This window comes from Theropithecus gelada, chromosome 14, assembly GCF_003255815.1.
Source record: "Theropithecus gelada isolate Dixy chromosome 14, Tgel_1.0, whole genome shotgun sequence".
NCBI lineage: Eukaryota > Metazoa > Chordata > Mammalia > Primates > Cercopithecidae > Theropithecus > Theropithecus gelada.
In genome coordinates this window covers 43,810,962-43,826,778 of record NC_037682.1, presented here as the reverse complement: position 1 = coordinate 43,826,778, position 15,817 = coordinate 43,810,962, and positions in this window count along the sequence as shown.

The following is a 15,817-nucleotide window of genomic DNA, read 5'->3' as shown; positions in this document are numbered from 1 at the left end:
TGAAAAGGGACCCCCTATATAATGTGGAGAGCATCAAAATTAAGAGTCGCTTGTGTTTCCTGTTTCTGCTGTAACATATTATCATATACCTGGTGTCTTAAAACAATAGAGATTTATTCTCTCACAGTTCTGGAGTCTAGAAGTCTGAAATCAAGGCATCAGTAGGACCATGGTCCCTCCAGAAGCTCTAGGGGAAAATACTTCTTACATCTTTGAGCTTCAGATGACTCCAGGTAATCCTTGGCTTGTGGCCCCATTACTCTAATTTCTGCCACTGTGGTCACATTGTCTCCTTCTCTTCTCTGTGTGTCTCCTATAAAGACAATTGCCTACCAAGATAAGAATAAATTTCCCTAGCATACCTGATGGTATTATACCATATCAGTTGTCATCTCTCAATTGTACAATTAGATTTATTACTATAGTTTATCATTTAGATTTACTCATGACTTCCCTTCATTTCATGCAAAAAAAAAGTTGCAAATAATTCATCTCTGGATATTTTGAAGAAATGTGGTCATTTTATATTGGGAAAACAGATTCTAGGCTAACAACTACACTTCAATTAATTATCAAATCAGTGTTTAATGGGCAACTCACTCAGGTTCTGTGTTCTCAGAGCTGAGGGAAGAAAACTAATATAGAACTACTCTACTACTTGACAGAAATTGTACTTAACATTACACAAATGTTGTATCAATTCATGCTTACAACAATTCTAAAAGTTGGAGACAATAGTCCACATTTTACTGATGAGGAAATGGGCAAATGACCTTGCCTTATACAGCTGTGGGCAGAGGTTTTGCGATTCTGAAGCTAAAGCCATATGGAATAGCCAGAAAAGATTTTGACAGGAAGATTTACTGTTGCCTTAAAAGACTGCAAAAAACAGGAAGACTTTCCTTGAAATAAGAAGGCAGAGAAACGGAAGAACTAGACTAAAAAAGAGAGTATACTGGTGAATAAAGTAGCATAAGTGAATATTAGAGCAGGTCTTTTTTTCAGGATAAATGGTCTGGACTGGGTTGCAGATCTGAGATACATTCTGGTTCTTGAGGGACCGCCATTTTTACTATAATTCTAGACAGGACTTTGCTATGTTGCATTTGATGAAATACTATGTGCCTGGCACATGCATGGCTAGAAAAGTTCTCTTAGTTCATGATTCAACAGCTGTTAGTTTTCACTTTCACATTCTGGATAAGGTGGGTAATTATATTCAGCTGTCTGCAACCATCCTGCTACTGCTGTCTCACAGACTTGTGACTCTTCATTTGTTCTCAGGAGCAGGGTTGCACTGTGAGCTGTGAAATGCATCCAGCTGTCCAGTGCCTGGCAGAAGCCTGTTCATCATCTGCCTCTCTACTCTGGATCTAGATGGTTCAATTACACTGGTTTTCAATGGAGAGATTCATCTTTCTAGTCACTTTACATAGCAATCTTAGAAAATATGAGAAATCATTCTGACTCCACAATGGACAAAACTACTAAAAATGTCCACAGTTTAGAGCATGAAAAAATGATATATTATAAAAAAGACAAAATGTAGGAGTGAATCTACAGAACTAGGATCAAGAAAAGGGGCCTTACTGGCCTTTGGGAACAGCCCATGTGATGTGAAATAGCAAAGGTGAGGAACAGACAGTATGCAGTGGCTTCAAGCTGGTAAAACAAACCCCTGTATTTAGCTCAAGCTTTGGAGCACAACACCAAAAGATGGTTGGATTTGGGGAGACTGTCCTGAGAACTTCCTGTCTAAGCACCTGCACATTTCTTTTTCAATGAACTTTCTTCAATGTAAAGAAACCAATTGCCTACGGATCATGCTTATTTCTTCAATAACTTATGGACTTATCTTTATGCTAGACATTGATTGCTTATTTTACTGAGCATTTCTTTTTGACAATGTTATTTAGGAGCACCAAGGTACAGAAAACAATTTTCCAGGCATTTGGAGGAATGTCATTCTTTCCATATGAAAGGCTACACTACACAGCATTGCACTGATTTAATAAAACACATTTCTAAAAAAAAAAAACAACAACAACAACAAAAAACAAAAAGCAGCTCTGAAGGCTAGGGATTCATGTTGCTAATTTTTAAGACAAAGACTCTATGAGCTACTTTGAAAGATCTCTGTGAAGCAGCGTATGAGCAGTGATTGATTGTGGTATCAATGCAATTTGAAGCAGACTCGCTCAATAGTCCTGGAGATCTAGCAGCATAGTCAGGGGAAGTCAGCAGGTCTGTAGGAGGTTGGGGGTCCTCAATCTCAGAAATGAATAAATAACATTGGTTGTGATTTGACTATTTGTTGGTGCTGAGTTAACTGTTTTGCACCGTTTTAATGTAATAAGTGTGTAATAAGAGTTTGGAGCATGGGATGAGGTTACAGGATATTATTTTGATGCCACAGTGTAGCATATGAATAAAGCCACATGTACCATAGAGGCTTATGAATACAGTGGCAAAGGGAAGAAGAACGAGAACAAACTTAAAGTGGAAAGAGCACAAATATTGGAGCCAGACAGACCTGGGTTTGAATATCAGTTATATTATCCCCTAGTTGGGTCAACTGTGAACAAGTTACTAACCTGCTTGAGTGTCAAAATTTTGTTTATTAAAACAAGTAGTAAAAACTACATATCTTGAGGGGCTTTTACAAGATTAAGAAATACTTTATGAAATGGGAATAGTAGGTACTGGTGACTCCAAATGGAGGAATGGAGGGATACAAGGGCTGAAAAGCTTCCCGTTGGGCACTATGTTCACTATCTGAGTAACCAGATCAATAGAAGCCCAAACCTCAGCACCACACAATACACCTTTATCAAAAACCTGCATATGTGCCATTTTTTTAAAATGGAATTTTTTTAAAAAGAGATACTTTATTAAGTATATAAGCCTTACAGATGGTAAATGAATGCGTTATTATTAGGAGTCTTTTTTGATGTTTTTACCTCTTAAGATGCTCTACTCCCTCTTTTCTCATTTCCTAAATCAACTACATAAATAGCTGGCAAAGGATTGGGCTCTGCTCTTCTGAAGAATCCAAAATATCTTAATATCTTAGCCTGGTTGATGAGCCATCAAACAAACACACATCTTATGCTATTTATTTTTTCCCTCCAAGGAGATGAATGAGCAACTTCAACATATGACGGTACTTGGGGCACGGCAAGTAGTTTTAAAAAGATAAAGAACTTCTAACAAGCTGGGTAAATTGTACAATTGTTCAGCACTTGAATTCTCCTGTCAGGCTGTATAGACAAGAGGAATGATGATAAAAAGGTGTATTATAGGTACACAGTTGCATGCAAGTAGGTAATTATTATCTACTGGCCACAAGACTGAAATTCAATGGTAAATACAAGTCAGGTAATTTTAAGTCATTTGCTCTAATAAATAAAATGAGGTAGCTAAAAAGGCTGGGTATTGTTTCCCTTGGAAAACCTGCAAGAGAGGAAACACTTTACCATGAAGTCCACACGCAGAATATCCTCTTCCTCTGCAGAGTTAAGAAATGGAGGGAATCTCTGGATAAACAATATATTTGGTGGCACTATTAAAATAATAAAAGGCAAATAACTTGATTTTAAAATGAGCAGAGGACCTGAACAGATGCACTTCTCCCAAGAAGACATAAAAATGGGCAACAGATACATGAAAAGGTGATCAACATCACTAATCACCAGCTAAATACAAATTAAAACTACTCTGAAATGTTACCTCACACCCATTTGAATGACTATTACATACAAGATTAAAGATAACAAATGTTGGCAAGGGAGTGGAGAAAAGGGAATATTAGTATATTGTTGGTAGGAATGTAGACTAGTACAGAATTATGGAAAATAGTATGCAGTTACTTGAAGAAATTAAAATAGAACTACTAAATGACTCAGCAGTCCTACTTCTGGATTTATATCCAAAGGATATAAAAATCGTTATTTTGTAAAGGTACCTGCACTCCCATGCTCACAGCGGCATTTTCACAATAGCCAAGATATGAAAACAACCTAAGTGCCCATCAATAGATGAATGAATAAATAAAATATGTATTTAGGTATTTTACACATATATTTTATATAATGAAATATTATTCAGCCTTAAAAAAAGCAGATCTTGCCATTTGCCACAACATGAATGGACCTAGAAGACATTAAGTGAAATAGGCTAGACACAGAAAGAAATATATTGCATGATCTCACTTATATGTGGAATGTGTTTTAAAGAAGATCAAACACAGCGATAGAACATAAAACAGTGGTTTATGAAGTGGGCGTGGGCATGAAATGGGGAGATGTAGGTCGAAGGATACAAAGGAACAGATATGTAGGATGAACAGGTCTAGAGATCTAATACACAACTTGAGAACTATGGTTAAAAAATTGTATTACATTCGAAATTTTTCTTAGATAAGTAGAGTTTAGCTGCTCTTGTCACCAAAAAAACTGTGTGAGATGATAGATTTGTTAATCTGCTTCATTTTGCAATCTATATGTATTCTATAACATCATGTTGTAAACCTCAACTATACACAATAAAATTCACTTTAAATAAGAGAGGGAGACAAAATGAACTTTTCAAACCATAGGGAAGACTTTGAGCAGAGTGGCTCACATGTCCCCTTCTTGCATGGCTTCTCCAAACCTACAACTCGTCCGCACCATGTGAGCTGTCAAGTGGTCTTTTCTGTAGTTGCCCAGTCAAGACTAATCAATCAGTATTTACTGACTGCTCTTGACTGAACTATATCTCATAGAAATACTAAAAAAGCAAAATCCAGGTGTCCAGAATGAAGTCTTACTAAAAAAGATCCCTGTGAGTGACTCAAACAGGTGGGCCATCTCTTTCTTCACCCAAATACTAACACTTACTGTCTTATGCCAAGTAATAGAAAAACGATGCTTCTGCCCATTGCCAGGGAAGCGAAACATCAGGAATTCAATTAGATAAAGTATAGATATTATAATTTGATTTTTAGGTAAAGGAAGGAACTAACATGGCATTAAAACAACAGGTATGAGATGCTGCAATTATCCTTTCCAGATGCAATTATCTAGAGAATTTAGACCAAAACAAATGTAGAATAAAAACAAAAACAATTGCTTACATTGTGTATATTATAAGAAAAAAATTAATGGAATGAATCTCTGAGGCTAAATTATGTGGCATACATGTTGAACTGGTTTGAGAACAAAAGTATTTCTTATACACTCACAGTGTATCAGTCAGGGAACAGAATACCGGATACTAAATACTACATGTTCTCACTTGTAAGTGGAAGCTAAATTATGAGAACACATGGACACAGAGGGGAACATACACAGGGGCCTTTCAGAGGAGGGAGAGGATCAGAAAAAATAACTAATGAGTACTAGTCTTAATACCTAGGTGATGAAATAATCTGTACCACAAACCCCCATGACACAAGTTTACTTGTGTAACAAACCTGCAATTGTACCCCTAAACTTAAAATAAAAGTTAAAAAATGAGAATGAAATAATACTAGTCCTTGTCCTTGAGGAGCTTAACATTTATAAGGGGTTATAGACTATGAATTTTAGAATAATATGTTAAAATTTGTGATAGAGTTCACTGTAAGATGCTAAGAAAGTAGAAAGGGAAAGCACCTGACCCACACTTTGAGGGAAAATGTTGTTAGAGAAACCCTCAGGAGGAATAAATTGAGATGGAAATATTTAAAGGAAGACTTTGGTAAATAGCGTCCCAGAAGATGAGAAAAGCTGAAGGAAATGCACGGAGGAGTGATCCGGTATGACGCCTGTAGGTAATTTCATACTGATATCCTGGTGAAATAAGAGCTAGGGGAAAACAGTAAGAAATAGTTTAATGAGGGAGTTGGGGCCAAGTTTTAAAGGGTCCTGTACGGCAAAACATGAAACAGTGAAATAATGAGCAGGGAAAATATTTTGATAACCCAACTCTGCAGTTAAACATAGGAGAAAAATATTTCAGCATGGACAACTCCAGATCTGTTAGCACCTGCCACAGAGGTTTTAGAAACTCTGGAATTTTGTATTAGGTCTTCTGGAATAAAGGAGCCAAGACCTCTACAGAGTGGTGAGTCAAACATACTTGGAGAAATAGCAGGAGTATTGGGGATGGGGCAGGGGTGGCACAGAGAACAGGTGATCCCAGAAAAAAACATTGGCCAATAACTTTTCTGGTTACAATCCTTACAATACATTTTTCCGACATTGGCTTCTATCCTCCTGTTCTTGCTACTTTTGGTTTTAAAAGCTGTTAAGGCTGCAATAGAGTGGTGTCAGTGAATTTAGAGGGTGTATCTTTAAGGGAGTGGAATAACTGGACAAAAGGTAGAGCAAAAGTTTAAATATCCAAAAAAAAGTGTGAGTAGATTGCGTGCATATAATCTTCTTTCCAATCTCCCTCTGAGGATCAAGAAAGAGTGAATTTTAAGAACTGATTGGACTCTTAAGATAGTCTCTGTGGACAGGGAATTTATTCATTTATTTTACCTTTAATGTGTAGGTTTTAGGCATTTGTTCATTCTTTTCTGCATTGTTCTATTCATTCATATGATTATTTAATTTACTCATCCATACCTTCATCTATCCACTCAGTAGAACTTCCTTACTTTAGAAGATAACTTTCAAGTCTGTATACAGCTTAAATAACCCAAGAAAATTCTAGGTATTACCAAGATACTAAAGTAGTAGAGGGGTTATTAGGACACTTATTACTTTCCATGATCTAGGCATTGATGATAATTTCCTTAATGATAGCTACAATTTCCTTAATGTGAAGAATAAGCATATGACAATGTTACTATTTTAAACACCATTCTTCTAATGAGGAAACTGAAGCAGAGAGTTTAGCTATTGATAATTTGCCTAAGGTTGCAGAGTTCTTAATAGGCAGGGCTGGGATTTGCCCCTGCTAGGTGAGTTAACCTCCAACTCACCAACTGAGCTAATCATGGATTTCCTCTCTTTGTACTAGAATATAATTTTAAAATTATGGGTTTTTTTTCTGTTCACCTGTTTGTGTGTTTGTTTGCTAAGTTACTCAACTACACTTCTGCCTTTTATTCTCATCACTGAGTGTTTGGGGTTAGGTCTAGTGAGAAAAAACAGGAACAATGTTAGATATATCAAGCAGAGGGAATTTAATACAGGGGATTAGTAACACATGTGTTGGAAGAGCTCTGATGCTAAACAGAAGGAGCCAATCCAGAGATGAGCTGCAGCTGGAAGCCCTGAGAAGCATAACAAGGAGGTAGTGTTATCAAAGCAGAGGAACCAGACTCATGGCCAAGGCTGAAGCAGGGTGGGAGCTTGAGTCACAGGGAAAGCACAGCCATTATTAAGAACATTGCTCAAGGCAGAGGGACAATAATTTCTAGCCTCCCTCTACTTTTCAATCTTCTGCTAATTTCTCCCTTTATTTCAACCTTCCTAGGAGCCAGAAGGAAAAGGGTTCTTGGAAAATGGAAAAGCTGGTTTTACAAATAGCTCATAGGCCAGTTTGCCCCAGAAGCTCATTCTCTATTCAATTGATCTGCAATTCCATTTTCTATTCTTAGACTGATTTGTAATTAAACCGCAGATATTGTCCACAACTCGTAAAAAAAAAAAAGCATCTATTTTATGAGATCTGATTCGCGACAAACACAGAGATGCATACTCTCGAAAGAGATAGAATCATCTGTCCCTTGGATAACAGCCAGTAGCATGTAACATTGATGTAAGTTAAAAAGAGCATAGGGAAATGGTACTTGCTAAAGTCTGAATGTTTCTGTCTCCATAAAATTCATGTGTTGAAGCCCTAACCCCCGAGGTGATGGGATTAGTAGATGGGGCCTTTTGAGAGGTCATTAGGCCAAGAGAGTAGAGCCCTCATAAAGTGGATAATGTCCTATAGTCCTTTTAAAACAGGCTCAAGGGAGCTTGTTTGTCCCTTCCAGCAAACGAGAACACAGCAAGAAGGTTCCACCATGAACAAGGTTCCACCCATGAACCAGGCCCTCACTGGACACTGAGTCAGCCAGTGCCCTGATTTTGGACTTCTCAGATTCTATTTCTGTGAGAAATAAATGTCTGTGTTTATAAGTCACCCAGTTTATGATATTTTGTTATAGAAGGTCTAATGGACAAAGACAGTACCTTTGTTAGAACTTAATGACCTAAGGAAATTAAATCTCACTTTTTTTAATATATGTATATTTTTATTATACTTTAAGTTCTATGTGCCATGTTGGTGTGCTGCACCCACAGTTATATACTGTGTTCATAAAGTCTTTATGTATTTTCCCTCAATAACTTCTAAAGTAGACTCCCCCAAAGCATCATTATTTATTGTAGAATTGATTTTTATCAATGAAAAAAATGACAATCCATGTAATATTTCAGTTAAGCATATATTTAATAAGAAAACTGTGGCACACTGTAAGAGTTAGAAGTATCTGTTATTGGATGATTGATGATTTACTTACATATTTAGACACAGGGTTTACTACCACTTCAACAAATTCTGCTGTATTTAAAAGATCCCAGAATGTCTAAGATAAGATTCCCATCAAGGGAACCCATCTTATCCCTGCAAAAAAAAATAGCATTTGGCTACTTTTACACTTTTGATCATCATCATCACCTTTGGTGTTGTCACGAATTGTCTCAATTCAAAAAATATGCATAAAGTAGACTTCCTACCCAATTTCCTCATTAGCATTACATTACCCTCGACCATGACCTGATGTTGTCCTGTCTCATTTTACTTTCAGGACCTTTCAATTCTAGTTGTGTTCATCTAAACTGTTATAGAGCACCCTGTGTTTAATGGCTCTGAGTTCACTAGGGTCTTCTCCAGTGCAGCTGATCACAAGCTTCTCTGAAGGATATCACACTTACTTAAGAATATAGGCTATCTCTGAAGACAACTTTGAGCTCAAGCCTTAGCAGTAATTTGTTCCAGTAAATCCTTCTGACATCTTTAGCATGACATCTTTTTCCCTTTCAGTCAAAATTTGCTGAGCAGTTGCTGCATCTCTACATTTCCTTTTGCCTGTCTAAAAAGCTTAAGGACATTTGACATAATTGAATAATGGAATGACAAGAAGCTTACATGGCAAATTGGATGAATTTCTAAACTTTCTTTTCTCCCTTAGTTTCCTCAGCCTGATTTTCTTTCTGTAAAAACCCATAGTTTCTGTCATTGTAAAAGTCTTGCTTGAAAAAATTACCTTATATTAGTGAAACTATGCTGTAGGTATCTGTAATAGTTGGACATATCTCTTCTCTGCATAATTTTAGAAGCAATTGAGAGATAGCAAAGAAATTAAGAAAATAGAGGTTTTTAAAATTTATATTATTACAGATAGAGCTATGTAGAGAATGCGACTTGGGCATGCAGCAACAGTGGACTTCATAAAATAGACCCCCAGAATTAAATAGATTTGTCCACCTAGCATTGGACAATAGCAGGTCTCCTCATACAGAAGCAGTGCCTGCCACTGTGAAATGTAACACATAGACGAGCAGGGTAAGATGCGCATTCTCTGTGGGAAGACCAATGTCAAAATTCAAGGAAGAAAGAAGGAGCTGAGTTCTGCCATCACCCAGCTCTTTTGCTGTATTGTCTAATGATATAAGTAATTTATTCTTTCTTGGGAGGTAGCAGGTAAGTGGGAAGAAAGAAGTCAGGTTCCTCCACCAAAAAATAAAAAGGAAAAATAAAAATAACATGCCTGTGGTCCTAGCTACCCAGGAGACTGAAGTGGGAGCATCCCGTGAGCCCAGGAGTTCAAGGGTACAGTGAGTATGATCGTACCACTGTGCTCCAGTCTAAGTGACAGAGCCAGGCCTGGGAAAAAAAAAAAAAAAATGGAGTAGAGACACATGTTCTCTATCAGTCACCTCCTGTTCAATCCACAACTTAATCTTTCCTGTTGTCCTCCCTTTCTTTCCTTTTGGTTTTACACTTATTTTTTCCCTAATTTTGTTTAATTCAGACAGCAAGTATTGATTGAATACCTGCTTTAAGCGGTTTCTACAGGGGTCTTATTTTCCAGTTCTTACTCCATTCTTAGCCATCCTCTAGGCCTACCTGTGGCCTAAATGGGTACTGCTGAATTTATTGGAAGAAAACAATGAGCGTAAGTCTCCTACATATATATTTGCTGAGTTCTCTTTTGAGTATTATTTTTAAATACTTGGTTTAATAATTTAACCCATATTTATCGGGAACTGTAGTAATATGTGATATTCTTCTAAGTGCTAAGGATAGCACAGTAAGCAAGACAAGTTCTTACCTCTAGATGGTTACATTTCAGTTAGGAAAACTGACAAAATAAACAAATAGATACATAATGTAATGTCAGCTATAAATAAGTGCATTCAGGAAAATAATACAGGGTAAAGAGAGATGAGAGAGGAGATGTATCTTTGGATGGGATGGTAAGGGATGATCTTTCTAAGGTGACCATCTTTAAGGAGAGGCCAGAGTGAAGTGAGGTAGTCAGTCATGCAAATGTATGAGGGAAGAACGTTTAAAGTAGATGCAGCAACGAGTACAAAAGGCTTAGATTCGAAAAAAGAAAAAGACCTAAATGAAGGGCATAAAACATTCCCCAAAAACATCTACCCCAAAACCTCAGATTACATTGTTTTTTTTTTTTTTTTGAAGAACACACAAAGTATTTATGAAAACAGACCATAGTCTGATATGTAAATCAAGTGACAACAAGTTTTGAAAAGAATAGATACATACGTGGTATATTATCCGAACACCATGTAATTAAGCTAAAAATCAACTTATAAAACTAGTCCTATGTGTTGATAAATTAAGAAATCTTTCTAGGCTGGGCACAGTGGCTCATGCCTGTAATCCCAGCACTTTGGGAGGCCAAGGTGGGCAGATGACAAGGTCCAGAGATTAAGACCATCCTGGCCAACTTGGTGAAACTCTATCTCTACTAAAAATACACAAATTAGCTGGACATGGTGGCATGTGCCTGTAATCCCAACTACTCAGGGGGCTGAGGCAGGAGAATCACTTGAACCTCGAAGGCGGAGATTGCAGTGAGCTGAGATTGTGCCACTGCACTCCAGCCTGGCAAAAAGGCAAGACTCTGTCTCAAAAGAAAAAAGAAAAAGAAAAAGAAATATTTCTAAATAGCACATAGGTTAAATATTATTTTAAAAATTTGAACTTAAAGAAAAAACTGCATCTTAAGATTTGTGGGATGTAGCAATTATAGTAGAGGAAAAATTGTAACCACACTTTTATACATTAAAAGGAAAATTACTAAATTTAACAAGTGATATGGATTGGCTGTGTCTCCATCTCACCTTGAATCGTAATACTCCCCATGTGTCAAGGGTGGAGCAAGGTGGAGATAGTTGAATCACAGGGGTGGTTTCCCCATACTGTTCTCATGGTAGTGAATAAGTCTTCTGAGATCTGATGGTTTTATAAATGGGAGTGCCCTTGCACAAGCTTTCTCTTGCCTGCTGCCATGTAAAACATGCCTTTGTTCCTCCTGCAGTTTCCACCATGATTGTGAGGCCTCTCCAGACATGAGAAACTGAGTCCATTAAACCTCTTTTTCTTTATAAATTACCCAGTCTTGGGTGTGTCTTTATTGGCAGCATGAAAACAAATTAATACAGTAAATTGGTACCGGGTAGTGGAGTGCTGCTGGTAAAGATACCTGAAAATGTGGAAGCAAATTTGGAACTAGGTAAAAGGCAGACATTGGAACAGTTTGGAGGGATCGGAAGAAGACAGAAAACTGTGGAAAATGTGGAAGTACCTAGAAACTTGGAGGGCTCAGAAGACAGGAAGATGTGAAAAAGTTTGGAACTTCCTGGAGACTTGAATGGCTTTAAACAAAATGCTGATAGTGATATGAACAATAAAATCCAGGCTGAGGTGGTCTCAGGTGGAGATGAGGAACTTGCTGGAAACTGGAGTAAAGGTCACTCTTGCTGTGCAAAGAGGCTGGTGGCATTTTGCCCCTGCTCTAGAGATCTGTGGAACTTTGAACTTGAGGGAGATGATTTGGGGTATCTGGTGGAAGAAATTTCTAAGTGGCAAAGCATTCAAGAGATGACAGTGTAAAAGTTTGAAAAATTTGCAGCCTGACAGTGCAGTAGAAAAGAAAACCCATTTTCTAGGGAAGAATTCGAGCCACCTACAGAAATTGGCATAAGTAATGAGGAGCCAAATACTAATCACCAAGACAATGGGGAAAAAGTTTCCAGGGCATGTCAGAGACCTTCCTAGCAGCTGCTCCCATCATAGGCCTGGAGGTCTAGAGGGGAAAAATGGGTTCCTGGGCTGGATCCAGGTCCCCCCTGCTGTGTGCAACCTTTGGATTTGGTGCCCTGCATCCCAGTTGCTCCAGCCATGGCTAAAATGGACCAAAGTACAGCTCAGGTCGCTGCTTCAGAAAGTACAAGCCTCAAGCCTTGGACGTTTACATGTTTACATGTTTACATGTGGTGCTGGGACTGCAGGTGAACAGAGGTCAAGAATTGAGGTTTGAGAACCTCCATCTAGATTTCAGAGGATGTCTGAAAATTCCTGGATGTCCTGGCAAAAGTCTGCTGCAGGGGCAGAGCCCTCATGGAGAACTTCTGCTAGGGTGGTACAGAAGGGAAATGTGGGGTCAGAGTCCCCACACAGAGTCCCTATTAGGGAACTGCCTGGTGGAGTTGTGAGAAAAGGGCCACCATCCTCCAGACTCCAGAATGTCAGGTCCACCAACAGCTTGCACCATGTGCCTGGAAAATCTGCAAACACTTGACACCAGCCTGGGAAAGCAGCCAGGAGTGGGGTTGTATCCTGCAAAGCCACAAGGGCAGAGCTACCCAAGACCATAGGAACCCACCTTTAGCATCAGCATGACCTGGATGTGAGAGTTGGAGTCAAAGGAGATCATTTTGGAACTTTAAAGTTTAATGACTGCCCTATTGAATTTCAGAATTGCATGGGGCCTGTAGCCCCTTCATTTTGGTAAATTTCTCCCATTTGGAATGGGTATATTTATCCAATACCTGTACCCCCATTGTATCTAGGAACTAACTAACTTGCTTTTGATTTTAAAGGCTCATAAGGAGAAGGGATTTGCCTGGTCTCAGAAAAGACTTTCAACTGTGGACTTTTGAGTTAATGCTGAAAAGAATTAAGACTCTGGGGGACTGCTGAGAAGGCATGATTGGTATTGAAATGGGGGGACATGAGATTTGGGAGCCGTCAAGGGCAGAATGATATGGTTTGGCTGTGTCCCCACCCAAATCTCAACTTGAATTGCAATAATCCCTGTGTGTCAAGGGAGGGGCCAGATGGAGATAATTGAATCATGGGGGCAGTTCCCCCATATTGTTCTTGTGGTAGTGAACATCATGAGATCTGATGGTTTTATAAAGGGAATTCCCTTGCATAGCTTTCTCTTGTCTGCTGCCACGTAAGACATGCCTTTGTTCCTCCTTCATTTTCTGCCATGATTGTAAGGCCTCCTCAGCCATGTGAAACTGTAAATCCATCAAACCACTTTTTCTTTATAAATTACCCAGTTTTGGGTATGCCTTTATTGGCAGCATGAAAACAGACTAATACAACAAGACCCCATCTCAAGAAGTTAGAAAGAAACAGTATCAAAGCAAGCCTGTGAAAATTAGAAGGAAGGAAATAATACAAATATTGAAAACGAGCAAACAAAATAAAACAAACATTTAATTGAAAGGATCAGTGCAGTGAACAGCTATTTTCAAAGGCTAATGAAATAGTTAAATCTCTAATTAGATTTACTACCGTCGGGACAAGGAAGAGTTGAGAAGGCATATGTAGTTGTCATCAGAAAAGAAAAATAAATAACATCAGAAAAAAATGCTACAGTAAAAAAAAGTCTATTACAAAGTCCTATAAACCATTAAATTAAACATTTAGATAAAATGAGCCTACATTAAAAATATTATCTAAGTATTTTATATTTTATTAAAATGTAGAATTCATGTTAATATTATTTTAAAAACTAAAACTAACTATAGGCCTACTTGGTTTCATTAGGAAACTCTCCCAAGCATTCAAGAGAGAAATAATTTTAATCATATATAAATTCTTTTCAAAAAATCCCAGAAAATGTGTGAGACTAGTATAATGACATTGAAACCCAACAATGACATTACAAAAATTTAAAGGGCCATGCTCACTCGTAACCAATTGTAAACATAACTTCAGCCTACTGAATCCAGAAATATGTAAAAATCATAGTACATCATATCTAAGATTAATTACTCAAGAGTGAAACACATTTAACTGCAACAGATTTATATAAATAATTATATTTACAGATTAAAGGAGGAAAACTTAGATACAGAAAGAGCATTTGATAAATCCAGCATCCGTTTGTAATTAAAAACCCTCAATAAAAATAGGCATAGTAGTGACTTAGCTCAAAGTAATAAAAGCCATCTACTTAAAAACCACAGCCAACATTATATTGAATGGGGAAAAGTTGAAAGCCTTCTCCCTGATAACTGGAACAAGCAAGGATGCCCACTTTCACCACTTCTGTTCAACATAGTACTGGAAGACCTGGCCAGAGCAATCAGACAAGAGAAAGAAAGAAAGGGCATCCAAACTGGAAAAGAGGAAGTCAAACTGTCACTATTCACTGATGATATGATTGTATACCTAGAAAACCCTAAAGACTCATCCATATAGCTCCTAGATCTGAAAAATGAATTCAGTAAAATCTCAGGGTACAAAATCAAGGTACAAAAATCAGTATCACTGCTATACACCAACAATGACCAAGCTGCAAAAAAATCAAGAACTCAATCCCTTTTACAACAGCTGCCCAAAAAAAAAAAAAAAAGAAAAGAAAAAACTTAGGAATGTACTTAACCGAAAATGTGAAAGATCTCTACAAGAAAAACTACAAAACACTGTTAAAATAAACCATAGATGACACAAACAAATGGAAACACATCCCATGCTCCTGGATGGGAAGAATCAATATTGTGAAAATGATGACACTACCAAAAGCAATCTACATTTTCAATGCAGTTCCCATCAAAATACCACCATTATTCTTCATAGAACCAGAAAAAGCAATCCTAAAATTCATATGGAATCGAAAAAGAGCCCACATTCCCAAAGAAATACTAAAGCAAAAAGAACAAATCTGGAAGCATCACATTACATGATTTAGTATTATACTACAAGGCTGTAGTTACCAAAACAGCATGGCACTGGTATAAAAATAGGCATGTAGACCAAGGGAACAGAATAGAGAACCCAGACCTAAAACCAAATACTTACAGCCAACTGATCTTGGACACAGGACACAAAAGCATAAACTGGGGAAAGGACACATTATTCAATAAATGGTGCTGGGATAACTGGCAAGTTAGATATAGAAGAATGAAACTGAATCCTCACATCTCACCCTATAAAAAATCAACTCAAGATGGATAAAAGACTTAAAGCTAAGACCTGGGACCATAAAAATCCTAGAAGATAACATCTGAAAAACTCTTCTAGACATTGACTGAAACAAAGAATTCATGGCTAAGACCCCCAAAGCAAATGCAACAAAAACAAAAATTAAAAAATGAGACCTAACTAAACTAAAAAGCTTTTGCACAGCAAAAGAAATAACAGAATAAACAGACAACTCACAGAATAGGAGAAAATATTTGCAAACTATGCATCAAACAAAGGGCTAATATCCAGAATCTACAAGGAATGCAAATAAATCAGCAAGATAAAAACAAATAATCCCATCAAAAAGTGGACTAAGGACATGAATAGACAATTCTCA